This window comes from Rhamphochromis longiceps, linkage group LG11 (genome assembly GCF_057381845.1).
Source record: "Rhamphochromis longiceps isolate RC_006_pf linkage group LG11, R_longiceps_female_GT1.1, whole genome shotgun sequence".
Taxonomy (NCBI): Eukaryota; Metazoa; Chordata; class Actinopteri; order Cichliformes; family Cichlidae; genus Rhamphochromis; species Rhamphochromis longiceps.
Window position 1 is genome coordinate 35,270,674 of NC_140567.1, and position 18,386 is coordinate 35,289,059.

At 42.6% G+C, this 18,386-nt stretch overlaps 2 long non-coding RNA genes across 3 annotated transcripts; one reads left to right on the plus strand and one right to left on the minus strand.

Annotated features, from left to right (window-relative positions):
• The first annotated feature begins 1,450 nt into the window (after positions 1-1,450).
• Positions 1,451-2,438, plus strand: LOC146659852 (uncharacterized). Its single transcript, XR_014913673.1, has 3 exons — positions 1,451-1,710; positions 1,827-1,894; positions 1,988-2,438. It is a non-coding gene; the product is annotated as an uncharacterized LOC146659852 (long non-coding RNA).
• Positions 2,439-4,912: 2,474 nt separating this feature from the next.
• On the minus strand, positions 4,913-10,816 carry LOC146659853 (uncharacterized). Of its 2 annotated transcripts, none has more exons than XR_014913675.1 (7): positions 10,605-10,816; positions 9,289-9,398; positions 6,867-7,076; positions 6,617-6,676; positions 6,429-6,506; positions 6,105-6,262; positions 4,913-5,443 (listed from the first exon to the last, which is right to left on the minus strand). It is a non-coding gene; the product is annotated as an uncharacterized LOC146659853 (long non-coding RNA). The 2 variants fall into 2 exon arrangements; XR_014913674.1 differs by having other exon boundaries at positions 6,429-6,500; positions 10,605-10,814.
• Positions 10,817-18,386: the final 7,570 nt, after the last annotated feature.

An 18,386-nucleotide genomic window follows, 5' to 3' on the forward strand; every position in this document is an offset into this window, starting at 1 on the left:
ACAAGTGCACCGCAGTTTCTATTCATCCATGGCTTCAAAAAGCAGAAGCGATGGATGACCCAAAATAAAGAACCACGGCTTAAAAATACCTTAAAATATTCAATATGAATCCTATAAGAAAAAACTTGTGCTTTGCAGAACTGATCAATAACATTTCACTTACATTGTTTCTGTGAACGGCTTTCCCAGGCATCATTTTGTAAAGCGAAAAGATTGCTGATTGCTAGCCCCAAAATGTGCACAAAGGCTTTTAAAAGCATGTTGTGGGAAGAGGCGCATTGTTGAAGCCTACTCAGGGAATAGAACATGTTGTGTTGAAATTTGTCTTGAAACAGCCGTGAACTAGACATTGGTACGGTTTGATCTTTGCCTTAATTCTTCCCAATTCTTGCACGTGTAGGTTGTATTGTTTAGATGTTGTGTAGCTTATGCATCTGAATGTACTGACCCTATCTCATTTCATAGTAGCGATGCGCAGCTCGTCAGTGATACAAACAGGGTCTCCTCCAACTGTGAGCCACAAAGAAAACATTGTTACCGATCGTCCAGCTGTCCCTTATTCAGAGATTCTGATTTCACAGTTTTGTTTCATTGTTTTTATCTGATTCAGTGTTTATCGCACATAAAATAATTATAGTGGGTAATTTTAGCATTCATGTTGATAAAAGCTATAATTTATTATTAGACCCAATTAGCTTTTTCAAAGATGATAATAATCCCACTCTCTTTTTTTAATCTTGACATATGCTAAAGAAAGTGAACATTTAGCAGTTTTTGTACTTTTTTCTCTGATCATTTGTTAATAATATTAACATTTTTAATAATGCATTATATGCTAGAAAACAAATTCAGTACACTTGTACTGCTAAATTTTAAAAAAGCTTCCTTTTTAGTTATCTTCTGCCATTTGTTAACACTTACTTTGGCAGAAGTATTGTTAATGTTGCTAATAATGTTATGCCCTTGTATGATGTAGGACAGCGGTCCCCAACCCCTGGGCCTCGGACCGGTACCGGTACCGGTCCGTGAGTCGTTTGGTACCGGGCCGCGAGAGTTGAGGCTCAGGTGTGAAATGTATGGTTTTCAGGGTTTTTAATCGGTTTTCAGCGTTATTTTGTTATTGTTTTTATCGTTAACTCGGTTTTCCTGGGTCTTTTCACGTGTGTTATGAATAAAAAAAAATTTCGGTACCGGTACTAGTTTTATTTTGTTGTATTTATCCGCGACACCTTAAAGGCCGGTCCGTGAAAATATTGTCGGGTATAAACCGGTCCGTGGCGCAAAAAAGGTTGGAGACCGCTGATGTAGGATACGGTGGCTCCTCTGAAAAACAAACCAACAAATCTGAAGTTTCCTGGTATAACTCGTTAGTGTGGGGGGTGAAAATAGCTGATAGGGTTAAGAAGAAACATTTTTGCACTTATTTCAAAAAGTTGTTGTTTTTATGTAGCCAAGTGAACTAATACTACGCATGGAAAGGGTTTAAAAAGAGGGAATTGTGTTTTTGACTGGTTGCCTGTCTACCGGAGGTCTGTTGTAGGGTTGTCATGGTGATGACTAGACCTCGCGTTTTGGGGGTATACTGTCCCTTTAAGAGCCGCCGTAAGCCAGAGCACGCATGCACTCAAGTTTGTGTCACACTGAGCGCTGTGAGCGGGAGCACTGGAGAGTTAGAGACTGCAAAAGATTCTGTGGCTAGCTACACACGAGGTAAATGTGCTAAAAAGTGTAGCATACTGCAAAATATTGTCACCAGTGTTGTAGTAGACTGTAATTAGCTAAGTTTCTTTAGCAATGACTCCATGTTTGTGACCATTTCTGTACAGTTCTTAACGCGCGACGGGTGCATGTTTAATGGTCACGTGCTGTGAAAGGGACTGAAGAGCGGGTTGGCGTGAGTAGTTACAGTGTCCTAACAGATTTCAAAGTTGTTAAGTTTGTACTTTTACTCACTTTGCATAACTCTGTATGTTTCTGTTTGATTCAGAGGGGAGATCACTTGCTGTGTGATTCCTGCGTGTGTACTTGTCCTAGCACAGTAGCTGTGTGGAGAAACCGAAGTGAGTTCATGATGTTCTCCCATAGAAATGTATGTTTAAAAGAGAGTTTACAGTGCACTTTATTGCCAGTTGACCTGCGAAGTTGTGGGATGTAAACAATGTGTTTATTTGTTTTGTTTTCTCTTTTTTTGTTGTATTTGTTTCTTGACAGGTCACTACTGTTGTCTATACTGTTTGGATTTAACATGTACATATGATAGTTACTGTTGTCTCAGACCCTGAAAGGCAGTTTAGGCTGAGCCAGTGGAATAGTTAAATTTTGCCGTTTCACTCAAAACTACAGAATTAAAACTGTGCTCCTCCGAGTACAGTCGGAGAATAAAAAAGCCCACAAAAGAGTATTTCCTGTGTCCTGTCTCATTCCCCATGACCGGGCCACATTTATGTAAGATAGTTTGCTGATTTAATTAAAAATAAAGCACTTTTACTATTTGTTACTAATCGAGGAACACAGGACGCTTTTTTCAGGACTGCAGCCGGGTTGACAAAGAGTCAGAGATCCTTTAAGTCAAGTTAATTTTTAACCACTAAAGAACACAAAAGTCATCCCACACACTTATCATCGTTAAGTACAGCAACTGTTATTTTATTTACTCTCTCTCATTTATTAATCTTTCCAAACTCCAACCCTGACATGTCAGGGAATTAATACTATTCCTACAAGACTGTTCAAAGACATCCTACCTTTAAATATTCTTAAAATTTTAAATATGATCATTCCATCTGGATCAACAGGCTACATACCACGGGGTATCAAGGAGGCCGTAATTAAACCATAACTTGAAAAGCTCTTGCTTGATCGACCTGTCATAACTAATTATAGACCTGTTTCTAACTTTTGTCATTATTTCAGAAATTAGTAGTGGTAAAACAGCCAGCTGATCATGTGCAGATGAATGTGTAACCCAGTCATAGATTACATATTGTTATAATTACACAAAATTTGTTCTTTATGCCTGACTGTTAGGACCTCCAAGCCTGTAGTTATATTCATTATCAGTTAGAGCCCCTCCTCATTGTTCTTCTTCTTTGGTGCAACCCTATAAATACAGTGTACCCCTTTGGCCTCTCCCCTTTTCTACAATTCCCCTGAGGGAGAGGAGCTGGAGCGAGCAAGTTATATACTCGGAGGTCTTTCTTTCTTTTACCTTTCTTTGTCAGACACAACGCAGAAACACACTGGTTACAAATGGTCTAATTCACAAGTTTCAGGATGCAGAGTTCACCACTGAAACAGCACTAATAAAGAGTACAAATGAATTGGCCTCTGACCTGCTTGGCCTGTTAGCATTCGATAATGTTGATCATAACATTTTACTGCAGAGATTAGAATACAGTCTTGGTATTAAAGGAAATGTGCTGCAGTGCTTTCAATCACATTTGTGCACATAGATGGGGAGTCATCTTCCTACATGAAAGTTAGTCACGGAGGTCCCCGGAGTTCTGGGAATGCTTCCCTCAGTCAACATTATTAGAAAACACTGCATACTTTTTCACTGCTATGCAGATGATATCCAGTTACCTTTATTTATAAAGTCAGATGATGCAAATCAGTTGGTTAAACTAAAGACATATCTTAAAGATATTTTCTTCTCCTAAGTTTCTACAAAACTGAAATTATTATCTTTGTACCTGAGTCTAAAAAGTCCAAATAAACTAAGAAATAAATAATAAATATAAATAAATAATAAATCTAATCAAAATATGGTGCCCAAACAGATACATACTCTGGAAGGCATGATCATGGCTGGATCATCTGGATGTCACATCAATGTGCACATTAAACAAATATGTAGTTAATTTCAGGTTGTTCTAAAAGTTCCCTTAAAAAGCCCCCTTCATTGTTCTCATATAAAGGACCTTGAATGATCAGCCCCCATCTCAAACACCACATCATACATTATTGTTCCAACACAGCACCACACTCTCAGACTGCAGGCTGACTTGCTTTTCCTAGAGTTTCGAGAAGCAGGCGGCAGAGCCTCTCAGGCCCCTCTCCTCTCAAACAAGCTCCTGGTTTAGATTCAGAAGAAAGTTGTCTCTTTTTTAAGATTAGACTAAACTTTCCTTTTTGATAAAGTTTATACTAACGACTGGATCTGCTGACCCCGAACCATCCCTTAGTTATGCTGCTACAGACTCCGACTGCTGTACTTCATGTCATGCACACTTCTTCTCCACTCACCTCTTTCATTCCCTACATACATACAACGGCAGCAGGCCATTAAGTTTTTGTCTTCTCTATCCTTTAGCGCATGTTTTCCCCATGCTCTTTATTTTATTTTGTTTATTATCTTTTTATTTTTTCTTCTCTTTTTCTTTTTCTTCTTTTCTCTTTCCCCTCACCCCCAACAAGTTATGACAGACGGCTGCTTCTCTCTGAGCTTGGTTCTGCTGCAAGTATCTTCCTGTAAAAAGAGTTTTTTTCCTTCCTACCATTGCAAAGTGCTTGCTCATACACTGTAAAAAAAACCTGTCAAATTTACGGTAAAATACCGGCAGCTATGGTTGCCAGGAATATACCGTGTAAAAAATGTGGAATCTGTAAAAGACAATACGGTATACTGGTTTTGTAAACCTAATTTCTAAAGGTAGACAACGTATTATTTTACCAAAATCATGATAGAAAAAGACAAATATATTTGTCAATTATACAGCAATTTAATGTAAAAAATGCAACTTTCCATAGCTTTTTACGGATATTTGCAGTAAAAAAAAAAGTTATAATATAATAATATTTACAGTAATTTGTTGTTAATTTAACAGTAATAGGATAGACCCTATTATTGTAAATAACTGTAAAAATAACAGAAATATGTTAAACCTTATTAAAACCTTTGACAGTAAAAAACACAGTGAAATCGTATAACAAATTACAGCATTTTATTTTGACCAGATACATTTTACGGTAAATTCCTGGCAACCACAGCTGCCGGTATTTTACCGCTAAAAATACAGTACAATATGAGGAACATAAATGGTTTACCGTACATTTTACATTTGCAACCGCTAAATATAGAAAAATCTAAAGATGCTCATATACAACCAAGGTAGAGAATATTACTGATAAACAATGAGAAAATTTGACATACCATTTGAAAACAGACTAAACATATCATTTTCTCTATTCCTACAAAACAGCATAGATCTTGAGAATACAGCATGTGTCCATATATATGGCTGGTAATCCATGGAGGAATGAATAAACATGAAACAAAATATTACCTGCCCCTGACCTATCAACAGTAATGAGTCACTGGGTCCTGCCTTGGTGAAGGAAAGGACTCAGTGGAGTTTCTAATGCGCATGGTGTCGACGATACAAGCTCTGCAGGAGTACTTCAATGTCCATCAGGAGTTCACTTTGGACTGGCAGGATCCCCTCTGCAGCAAAAAAATGGACAAAGTTTGATCAGTGCTTGAGCAAAATGCACAGAAATGAACAAAACGTGCTGCCAAAAACAGATCTAATGATAAATGATTTCTTAAGTGTAAAATATACAGTTCTTAAAGGATAGCTATTGTCAAAATGCAACATGGGCTGTTTTGTTTTTTTTGTTTTTTTAAATTGTAAACGAGCCAAATATATATCTAAAAGCATAATTACGACAAACGAGCCGTTTTTGAGATTGACCGTGAGTTTGTTTTGTGGTCAATAGCCAGTGAATGGGAATACTAGGGGGCCGGGGCATAAATTTGAGCGCATCAAAATCGATACAGTAAAAAAAAACAAAAAAAAAAAAAACAGCCCAGTTTGCGTTTTGGCAATAGTTATACTTTAAATCTACTTATGTAAAAGTGATACACAGACAACGCAGCCCTAATCACAATCATAATTTGTTGGAAAACGTATTTAAGTTTCCTATTGATTTATCATAGAACTTGAAGTTAATGGCTGAATGCATGGTGATGAGACCTATCATTCAATCTACATTTTATAGCGTATGAAACTGCTCACCTGGACATGAACCTGAGCTCGGCTGATTAAGATTAGTGTCTCCTGTCCATCTTTCTTTAGCAAAACTTGAATAATACCACTGCTTACCTCTCATTGAATCTTTGGGTGCAGACTTAATTGAAGAGCCTCGTATAAACAGGCAGGGTGTGATGTTTAGGGAAACCAAAGAATACAGGCGCCATCATTTCTGCCAGAAGACTCATGGGGTGCAACGAAGCTTTCATTGTGGACTGGCTAGATACCTTCTGCATTCAGAAAGAAAACAAGAAGGGCATACACCATAAACAATAATAACTGACAAAAATAATGAGACAAGAAATTAAAGTAACAAAATAAGTGCAAATCAAGTTTCCCTGTGTTGCAGTGTAGCTGAATGTTTTTCAACAATTTGATTTACGGTAAAACACATACCAAATATTTCCAGCCAAGGTTTGTTTCAATCTTCAGCACGTTTTTCCTGCCATTGTCTTGAAACTGTTCCATCTGTCCCTCTCATTTGATGCCGTTTACAAAAACAAAACAGCAATATGGTAAAGGGAAAAAGGAAAATGAATTTAATGGAAAAAAAAAGAAAAAAAGATTATGACCTGAAATCTCACCATTTCCTGAGAGTCACAGGTCCTTTGAGTATCCTTAGGGTTTCTGCTCAAATTCAGTGTCTGAAAAGGGCAGGAACAAAACAAACCTTTTTAATCATAATAAAGACAAAATAAGATTTAGAGACAGACAACAAAGTAAAACAATATCACAAACAATAGATTAATTGTACTTTTTGGACCTTGGCCAAAGCATAATAGAAAAAACAGAAAGCCCTTCATGGCTATTGTGCAATGAAATCATAATACTTACTGGTTTGTTTCCAGGCAGCCAGCAGTTTTCTTGCCTGAACTGGTCTCAGGACAGAGTTCAGATCAGTCTCACTGATGAACTGCAAGTCCTCAGATGTCTCCACTCCTAATGATTGTAGTGCCTCCAGTACAATTTCAAGGATTGAGGCAGACAGGTCCGGCAGCACCTTAGTAATGGAACTCATTATGCTGTCCCCCATTTCCAAGATGTCTGATAAAAGAATGTGAATAAAGGTCAATTTACACCAAGTGGTACCTTTGGTCTTAAAATATGAAGCTGATCTTGCTTGATACTACACTTTTATACAGTGTTACGTAAATACCAAACTAACAGCACCATTATTGTGACAGCACACTGTGTTTCAAAGGAACCATTTGGTACCCATACTTCATGTAAGATGTTAATGGATAGAAATCAATTAAGTCAATGATGTTCACACACTGCATCTTTTCTTTTTCCTTTCTCACTGAGTGCAGATGATACTGAGAATGGTATTCTGTCACGTGCATCAACACCAGAAAATAAACACTGTCATTCTTAATCAAAATGAGAACTACTTCACCAATTAGTTCAAGGAAGTGTCCTTTCTTGTACTGTGTTCCCTTGTACATCATTTCTACTGTGAACTTTGTATTGGTTTCAGTAAAGTCAAACATTTGAACTGCTTCTTGAATGGCTTTACTGTACAGCACTGAGTAAAATGGAGAACCATCTTTGACTTTCAAGACAGACTGACACAATGACCCTGCTGCAAGATAGGCTTGAAACATCTGATGTCTTTCAGAGAGTGTATGGCAGAGGTTTTTGAAATTTTTCAGATTTCTGGCACACCTCTTGAAATAACTGTGCTTACTTTCAAAGCGCATTGTCCATAATCTTATCAGTGGGCCAAATTTCAGAATCAGTGCTGGGTAATAGCGTAGAAAATGGTGTTTTGGTCTCAGGTTGCATTCTGGGAACAGAGCTTTTCTTGACTCTAAATATTCTTGAATAAGAATATCAAGATATGCTACCTGAGCCACTGAAATTTTCTGAGCACACACCATGTCTACAATATCTTTCAGCTGCAAAGTTAAGTTCCACACATCATCTGTGGGGTCTGTCACTATGTCACCAACTATGAGAGGCAGCAATCGGAGGAAGTTCCAGTTCTGTATAGCCTGTCCTGAGAGTAGGGCTGCCACGATTAGTCGACTAGTCACGATTACGTCGACTATCAAAACCGTCGACGACTGATTTAATAGTCGACGCTTCGTTTGAAGCTTTGTAAGATCACAAAAGACGCAGGAATAATAGCAGGATTTAAGAGTGTAATAACGGACTGAAACAGAAGATGGCAGCACTGCATGTACAAGGATGCCAGCTGCCGTTAAACCCCGAAGAAGAAGAAGCTGTGTCCCAGAATTCATAGCGCGGCCCAGCTCAGTTTCCAACAATGGCGGCAGCTAGTTAGTTTTAATATTACTCTTATTATTCTTTCTGGGACACAAAATAAACGTTTAACATATTCTCAGGCGAGAATGTAGCTGTGTAAACCTCAAATATCTGCTCAGTTTATCAAGACACCACATATTTTCAAAAGCGCTCCGACGTTTTCGGAGACGTCTGTTACCCACTAGCTCGATAGCGAGCCGGGGGCAAGGTCACTAGCGCCGTGAGAACACCGGACTCCCGGCTAATCGTTTTCAAACCCACCGCCGTCTTTCGCTACTCAGGTTAAACATGATATATGAGTCACTTAGATAAATTAAAAATGTTATTGTTTGGCTTTTTTTTTAGTATTTTATTTGTTCCGGAGTAAATCCGTTTGGCTGAGATTAAAGTTATAGTTTTTGCACAGCTGAATAAACATCAAGCTGACAGCTGATTATCAGAAGTGTGAGATGCTGGAGAATATACTCCGGTGTCCTGTTATATTTCAGATAGCAAGGAGTTTATTAAACTTCACCGAAACAATCTGCAGATTTCATTAAAATTTAATAAACTCATCTTGTCTTTATTTTTAGTTAGCACATACCTGAAACACTTAAAGCTGTAAGCTAATGATAGTTATATAAGAGCAGATGCTGCTGGTGCAATAAGCTGAACGTTTTACGTCCAATGGATGATGATCTGATTAGTCGACTAATCGCAAAAATAATCGGTGACTAGTCGACTATCAAAATAATCGTTTGTGGCAGCCCTACCTGAGAGTTTAGCTGCTTGAGGACTGACCTCAGATGGCTTTGTAGAAGCATCAGAGGCATGGTAACTAAACTGTTTGATGCGTCGGTTTAGAGTGGAGTAAGTGAACCATTCTTTTTTCTTTATGAAGTATTTCAGATACAGTGCCACATCATAAGCCAAAACTCCCTCAAAGATATCATGACCTAGACATGGGGGCAAGCCTGGCATACAAACGTTGAAGTATTTCAACACTGACCTGAACTTCACTCCTTCGACGTCTGGTGTATTGTCAATCTGGAGGCGATCAACAGAAGAGTTGTAGTTCTCTTTGGTACGTTCTGGTCCACCCAGATTTGGGTCAGCATCCTGAAATTCAGATTTCGTTATCAGGCAGTACCTGCAGAAGTACTTTGAAGAACTAAAGTTTTCAGTGAAGCCACCAATACAGTGAGAACCCAGATTATCACCAGCAATGCAAAACAAAGTTCCTTTGACTCTAGTTTCATCTGATGCAACAATCCCACTGTCCTCCAATTCTTTCAAGTCTGCCAGTAATTCAGAGAACACATTAGCATGACCAAAATCTTTAAAATCTTTCTCCCTGCACAGTAAGACAAGAGACATGTGATCTGTGTCTGAGCGTACATGAAGTGGCAAGTTTGCCACTGATGCATATACAGCTAATACCTTGTGTTTTGTCCTTGCAGAGCCTAAAGGGTTAGCGACTTCAAAGGCATCCTGGTAGAGTACTAGCTTGAGACATGATGGGTTTTGACCAAAAAAATCATTTGATTTAAACAGCTTACTATCACTTATGTCACACAAAACATCAACAGGAGGCTCAGTAGAGGGCTCTTCTGATTTCTGCCACAGATCAGACTCTAGCAGACATCTCAAAGTCTCTCTTAAAGGCACATAATAGGCAAACCTATCTTTTCTGTTTTCATCTCTCCCTAAAAATATTTTCTTTGGTTCCACATAGTTGAAGGCTTTTTTAAAGATCTGAGCTCTGGAGTGCACTGTCCTCAATGGCCCGGTATGACATGCAGAAAAAAGATCATAGCTTTTGACAGACTCGCAGACTTTGTTGATGTCCTCCTCTGATAATGATGTGTCATCTTTTAACAGTGATGCAAGTTTACCCAAACCGCCACACCAGTGACATGGGTGGGGGCAGAGTGTCTTCGGTAAAAATGAACCTTAAACGCGCCATACCTGGTGTATGTCTGCTTGCAGCCTGCTTCAATACACCGAAAGAAACGACGTGGCTCATTCCGATGCAGTTTACAATGAAGCACGTAGCCCCTTGATGACTGAACTACCTTACCACAGAAATTACACGTTAACATAACTCCATGTACTTTGGTAATTCCTCCCTAGCGAATTAAGCACGCCAAATACAGAAACTAATCCAGAGCAATGCTTCCCTCGCGACAGTAATGCTAATTAAACTCACAAATGCTAACTAAATTCACAACCTCACTCGTAAAAAAACGAACTGCTAAAATTATCTATAAACGCTGGGCTGGTGGATTTTTATAACAGAGATAACTTGAAGTTGCATGTACTCACCTCACCTCGAACTAATTGTAAGCTGCCAGGATGTCTACAAATTCCGAAGATGCTGTGGTTCAAGCAGCAATAAATGGCGCTAATATACGAGTTCAAAACTGTGTCCGTTAGCGAAGCCAACTTAAGTCTCCTGCATGAAAAAAAGAGCGGTTGGCACACAGCTCAGCAGCGCGCCGCGCTATTGGTCATTTTCAGGTGACGTCATCCCGCAATGTAACGTCGCTCTTTGTTTCTTTAGGAGGAGGTTCGAATTTGATCAGAAGTCATGTCTGCAGACCGCTGCAGCCACATCTTGCCTTGCTTCCCCTTTTTTTGGTGAAATGGTTCGCTCATACTGCACAATGTTGCTACCAAATTTTTTTTTCTCTGCAATTCGAACGTAAAACGTCTGTACACAGTTTACCAGCAGTTTAGCTACCAATCAACAGCGATCACACAAACTCAAAATTTAAGGCCGACCCACTTAAGGTGGTCTGATAATATGGCCTGAAACACAACAACATAAAGTTGTTTTAAAATAATAATTAAAAAAGATTATTGAAATCAATTTTATTCACAACCATGAACTTTATTTTTAACATCTTTTGCTGTTGATTTTTTTTTATCAGAAGGTTAACAATGATATACTGCAGGCCTAACTTTTAATCTGTATATCAGTATCTGAATCTTAAAATAAAAAAAATACTATCAGTTTTATTGTCTTTCACTGCTGATATTTGCTTTTTTTTTTTTTTAATGTATGTACTGGTTGTATTATTACCCTATTTTTTAACATCTTGCTTCTGTAAAAATGAATGTTTTTGTTTGCTTAAAAATCTACAGCTTTATACTGTGAATTCCAATGTGCACAACCCCAAAAGATGTAGTTTTACTCAAATAATACCGTAAAATCTAAGTTTTTCAGACATTTTCAACATTACAATATGTAATTGTAAAATGTATGCATATTTATTTGTTTTCACAGAAAATATTTATAATTTCAACATTTTATTACAGTAAAAAACAAAGTTTTATCCAGTCTCACAATTAACGGTTATTCAATCTATTTAATAAGGTAAAAGGAAGTTTTTGGTTTTACGCTGCATTACCGTTGGAATTTGACGGTGTTTTGCTGTATATTTTACTGACTTTTTTTACAGTGTAGGTTTCTTGATTGTTGGGCTTTTGTGCAGGAAACATTTCAGGCTTTACTTTACAGTATAAAGTGACTTGTAAGACTGCACAGTAAACAAGGTCAGACACCAACTAGGGACAAACAGAAGGACAAATGGAACAACATTGTCATTCCTTATGTCGCAGGTTTATCAGAGAAACTCAGGAGAGTCTTCCTCAAGCATGACATCCCAGTGTACTTCAGACCCAGCCACAGCCATACACTCAGGCAAAAACTTGGTTCATGCCCAGGACAAAACTCCCAAACACAAAGTAAAAAATGTATGCTATGCTCTGCAGTGCAGCGAGGAATGGTCAGACTTCTGCATTGGAACTACCAAACAGCCACTTCATAAACATAACATAGAGGAGCCACCTCAATGGGACAAGATTTAGCTGTACCTCTGCATCTAAAGGACAAAAGTCACTCTTTCAAGGACGCAAATTTTCACATTCTGGGCAGAGAAGACAGATGGTTTGAAAGAGAAGTGAAAGAATACATCTATGTCCACTGTAAACGACCATCTTTCAACAGAGGCGGTGGCTTATGACACTAACTGTCTGCCTTCTATAATCCAGTTTTAAATCCCTTCCCAGACGCCTTAACACCCACTCATATCTTGGGTCAGTTGATCTCAATAAATTGCATGATGGGGTGGGGCAAAGTCATGGTTTCACTTGAAACATTGGCTGATAATGACCCACACCCATTTTTAAACCTTGGCTCATGTGATTAGGCAGATGATTCGCAAGGGACAACTCCAGCTAGGGCTTATTTCTGGGACTCTCCACCAATTGCTGTCAGAACTGAAGAAGCGTCTCGGATGAGAGGTGAAATGTTTTCCACAAACTTAAAGAAGTCCAGTGGCTTTTCTTTCCAAGCTCCTTAGAGTAAAGACTAGAGACAATTTTCTTTCTTTTACCGTACCAGGTCGAAAACATTATGTATTTCTGCTGTAAAGTTAGACATTACAGCAGGAAAGTCTGGGTTAAATCACCGTTGAAGTCACTTAAGGAACTGTAGCATCTGGCACTTCTGCAGCAGCTTCCTTTTTCAGCTTCACTTAATAACATTACAAAGTTTATGTATAGTCAATATGAGACTTTAATAGTCTTAGATATACTTTAAAAGAATGTAGAGAACTTTTACTTTAATCAGTCTCCTATAGCTGTGATTAGCTATGTTTGAAACTACACTAACCCATGCTAGTGCACATACTACAGTTAGCAGTTTGCTAACTGTAGCATGGGAGATGGGTGGTCTCATAGGGTGTCTTGCATTGAAATCTGCTGCAATGACCCGGTTACTGCGTTCACCAGATATCAACACAATTTCGATCCGTTCCTCACGTGTTAACCTGTTCGACATGTCAATGGCTGTGAACAAAGAGAAACTTGTAAATAACTCATGAAAGAATAAAGTTACGTTGAAACCAAGCACACCATTGTTTTTCTTGTGACATTACCAATAAGTTTGATGTGTCACATGGCCCTCTTCCTATTGAAAAACAAAAGTTGTATCCAAGATGGCCGACTTCTAAATGGCCACCATGGTCACCACCCATCTTGAGGAGTTTGCCCCCTCACATATACTAATGTGCCACAAACAGGACTTTAATATCACCAACCATTCTCATGTTATTACGGTGTATCTGTCATGGTCCTGGGCCATGTGGGCCCGGTATTCTCAGTTTTTGTATGTTTTGTATTTCATCCCCTAGTCATGCCTTGGTTCCTAGGTTCTTCTGTTAAGATGTTCCTTATTTGGTTACCTCCTGTGTGCCCCTGTGTAACTGTGAGCCCTCGTGTTTTATTCCATGTCTTCCTCAGCCCGTTATGTCTGTGTTTTCCCCGTGCTCTCTCTCCTCCTGTTTGAACCTCTGTACTTCCTGTTTGACTCTGCCTGTCTCCCGTCAGTGTTATGTTCACCCCGCCCTGTCTCGTTATGGTTATCTGTGTCAGCTGTGTTCCCCGTGTGTTCCCACTTTCCTCGTTAACCCTCTGTGTATTTCTGTCTGCGTCTCCCTCTGTTCGGCGTTGCGTTCTCCCTCATGCTGCGTGGATTTCCCTGTGTTCCTTGGTGAGCTTTATGTTAGTTTTTCCCAGTCTAGTTTTGTATCGCCTGTCATCTTCTGTTAAGCAATAAAGCTGCCTTTTGAGTTCATCCCTTGAGTCCGTGAGTTTTTGCGATTGGGTCCTCATCCTGCCTGCCACACAGCCGAACCATGACAGAAGAACGCGACCACGACATGGACCCAGCAACTCACAACCCCTCCGCTGAGCTCCGGGAGGATTTGATCTATACGGTGGAGTACCACTGTCAGGAGTGGGAGGCGCTGCCAGGAGACGAACACCGGGAGGTCGTAGCCGTCCGTCTACAGCGGATGGTGTCCGGACTCCCGTGGCTGTTCGGCGCGCTGCACCCCCACATCCGGGACTTCCTTGTTTCCACCGTAGGCGTCCGCCCGGAGCTGCCTCTCCAGTGTGAGGGGTCGGAGGACGTTCAGCCCGGTCCGCTGGAGGATTCGCGGCCCGGCTCATCTCCTCCCCCCTCTCGGCGAAAACGGCGCTCACGCCACCGCCGCCCTAAAGTTTCTGAGCAAACTCCGGTGGTGAGTGACACTAACTGTTTCTTCCATGCCACTTCCAAGTTGGACCAACTCGGACAATATTCTGTTCCTGAGTCCGCAGTTTTTCACGTCTGTAACTCATCAGAGATGAACAGTAAGTTTGAAAATGACTGTGTTTCCAGGCCTCATAACATTTCTAAGTTCACCTCTGCACCTATTAAGCATGAGACTGAGTTCATTGCCCCCCTAGAGACTGCTGTTCAGGCTGACTTAAAAAACTCTGGCACTGTAGACTCTGTGTGCGTCATCCCAGAGACCGTTAACTCTGTGTCTGGTAATTCTGGGTCAGTTAATCCAGAGTCTGCATTACCTACCCTCACACCCATGTTTGAGAATGACTGTTTTTCCTTTGCTCCTCCCGGGTCAGCAGTAATTGACACACAGACTGATAATCCCACTTTAGAAAAGAAAAAGACTATTTTTGAGTTGCATACTTGTGAATTAAGTGTTAAAGCAAACTGTCCTGAGGTTCCTCTTCCTGCTGAAACCAGAGGGGACCCCCTGGAAAATGAACAGTGTGTCTGCCAACCTCCAAAGGCTACACTTTCTGTTTCTCAGGTTGCTTGTGACCCTCTGCCACATTTAGCTTTTCCTGCCTTGTCTGCTAGCTCTGACTCTGTTTCTCCAGGGATAAAGAATGTTGCTCCTCTCGTGTTAACACTAGCTGATGCGAAGTCTGTTAACTCAGGTTTTTGAAAACACTAAGACTGTGCATTCAATCACAACTGTTAAGGTTAAGTGCAACAAGTTACCGTCCGTCATGTGTAAACTGCTAGGGGAGCTCAGGTTAACTATTCCTGAGTTAGTTTCTCACCAAGTTGCCTCGGACACCGCCTGTGTTAACTCCCCAACTCCTGTACCTCCTATGTATAAGACTGTGGATGGTGTTTCTTCAGTCCTGAACTATGCTGCTCTCCAACCACCGTATTTAGAAACGGTCTGTGTGAATGCTCCTGTGTCCGCAACGGATCCCTTTGTGCTCTGTATTACTGACTCTGCTAAACCTGGATCTTCCTGTGCTATGACTGTTTTAGAGACTGCTACTCCTAACATGGACAGCTTAAGGCCTACAGAGTTGCCAGGAGTGACTCGCCATGAATCTCTGTTGGCTAACACTGCTTCTAGCTCCACTAACTCGATTCTCCCTGTGTCTGTTTCTGTTCCTGTGCTTCGCTCTCCGCCTCCAGTTCCTGTAACCAGGGCAGCGCGGGCCCAGCTCTCCCTTGCACCCGTATCAGCTCCTCGGGTGAGGGTGGCTGAGGTCCAGCTGGTCCCTGCTTCTGTCCCCAGCCTGGCAGTGGCTCCGTTCATCCCGGCACCCGTACCTGCTCCTCGGGTGGGGTTGATGGACACCCAGCCATTGCCTGTTCCGGTTCCCCGGGTGAGGTCAGCCGTGACCCTGCCGACTCCTGCACCCGTCTCAGTTCCTCGGGTGGGAGCGACAGAGGTCCAGCTAGCTCCTGCACCTACACCGGCCCCCAGGGTAAAGGCAGCTAGAGCCCAGCTCGTCCCTGCACCCGTATCTGTTTCTCGGGTGGGGATGGCTGGTGTTCAGCCAGGCCTAGCACCTGTTCCTGTTCCCAGAAAGAGAGCAACCCAGAGTCAGACACCTGCTCAACCACAAGCGCAACTACCACTTCAACTGGCTTTACTATCCATAACACAGTCTGTAGCTCAGTTGTTTACGCAGTTTCTTGTTTTGTCACCAGTCCAGGCTTTAGCACAGTTAGCAGCTCCATCTCCTGTTCAGTCATCGGTTCCACTACCTGCTGTTTCGCCATCACTGCAACATGCACCCCTGTCTTTAGCGCAGCCATCAGCTCCACAGTCTGCTCAGTCATCCGCTCCGTTACCGCCTCAGTCCTTTGCCTCATTGCCTGTTAGTTTGTCAGCTCAGTTATTGTCTCTGTCACCACATCAGTGCTTAGCCCAGCAACCCGTTCAGTCACTGCCCACCTCAGCTGGAAGCCTTTGTGAGCCTTCTTCGCCAGCTGAGGATTACGCGGTGCTGACACACTTTAAACTGACTGTTTGCCCTACACAGCCCCAGCCGTTGCATCCTAAGCCGGCTGTGTGCCCTGTGCCGCTACAGTCAGCGCCCGCGGTGCCAGAGGTCCCCGCACCCGCTGGCTCTGCATCCGTCTCCGCTGGGGGTTCAGGGGAACCCCTCCAGCCTCTCTTCGTCTCCGCTGGCGGCTCTGGTCAGCCCGGCCAGCGCCTCCTCGTCTCCGCTGGCGGCTCTGGTCAGCCCGGCCAGCGCCTCCTCGTCTCCGCTGGAGGGTCCGGTCAGCCCGGCCAGCGCCTCCTCGTCTCCGCTGGAGGGTCCGGTCAGCCCGGCCAGCGCCTCCTCGTCTCCGCTGGAGGGTCCGAGGGGCCCGTTCAGCCTCCTGTCTCCGCTGGAGGGCCCGAGGGGCCCGTTCAGCCTCCTGCCTCCGCTGGAGGGCCCGGGGAGCCCGTCCAGGCACCATCTACTTCTGCGTCGTCTGGCCCCGGCTTCGCCCGGTCCAGCTCCAGCATCTGCTTCTGCTCCGCCTGGTCCTGCCTCGTCTGGTCCTGTGCCCACCGGGCCATGGCCAGCACGCCTAACACTGGAGAGCCGCCGCTGCCTTGCGCGCGGCCGGCCTCCTGAACTGCTCCGTCTCCTTTGTCGCCGCCGCTGCCTTGCGGTCGGCCCCCTGAACTGCTCCGTCGTCTCCTTCGCCGCCGCCGCTGCCTTCCGCGCGGCCGGCCTCCTGAACTGCTCCATCGTCTCCTTGGCTGCCGCCTTCTTCTGCGCGGCCGGCCTCCGGACCAGCTCTGTCTCCTGTGCCACCCGTCTGGTCGGCCCCCCGACCGTGTGGCCCGTGAACTTTTGTGCCTGTGGGCCCTGGGTCGGCCTCCTGACGTTTGTTATGAACTAGTGTCTTGTGCTCCGGTGTTTTCTGTTGGGGGTTTTGTTTCCTGTTTTGGTCCCTCCGTCCTGGTCCCCCGTCTCCCGCCTTGGGTGGGGTGTTTTCTGTTTTGCTTGTGTTTTGGTTCCTGGGTTTGGGCTGTCAGGTGCCAGCCCTTAAGGGGGGGGTGATGTCATGGTCCCGGGCCATGTGGGCCCGGTATTCTCAGTTTTTGTATGTTTTGTATTTCATCCCCTAGTCATGCCTTGGTTCCTAGGTTCTTCTGTTAAGATGTTCCTTATTTGGTTACCTCCTGTGTGCCCCTGTGTAACTGTGAGCCCTCGTGTTTTATTCCATGTCTTCCTCAGCCCGTTATGTCTGTGTTTTCCCCGTGCTCTCTCTCCTCCTGTTTGAACCTCTGTACTTCCTGTTTGACTCTGCCTGTCTCCCGTCAGTGTTATGTTCACCCCGCCCTGTCTCGTTATGGTTATCTGTGTCAGCTGTGTTCCCCGTGTGTTCCCACTTTCCTCGTTAACCCTCTGTGTATTTCTGTCTGCGTCTCCCTCTGTTCGGTGTCGCGTTCTCCCTCATGCTGCGTGGATTTCCCTGTGTTCCTTGGTGAGCTTTATGTTAGTTTTTCCCAGTCTAGTTTTGTATCGCCTGTCATCTTCTGTTAAGCAATAAAGCTGCCTTTTGAGTTCATCCCTTGAGTCCGTGAGTTTTTGCGATTGGGTCCTCATCCTGCCTGCCACACAGCCGAACCATGACAGAATCCATATAAAAGGCCCACCCTGTATATCTGTGTGGGTTATGAATCTCTCCAGTACAGGACTCAGTATATGTATACACTCAAAAAAGTCAACTAAGGCAGTTGTTTGATTAATTCAATAGACATTTGTCTATTTAACATGAACATATTGAGTTTAGGTTTTTAAATCATTATCAGTTGTTGGTTTAACATAAAATAACAAAAAGTTTAATGAACTAGATTTACATTCTTCAGTTCAATTAAATGTAATTATTTTAAATCAACAACTCTAAAACCGATGCCTAGTGCGCATGCTCAAACTTCCCAAAAGTGAAGAGGCGGGAACGCGGAGAAGTTATATGTGTTCAGTGGACTGCCATTT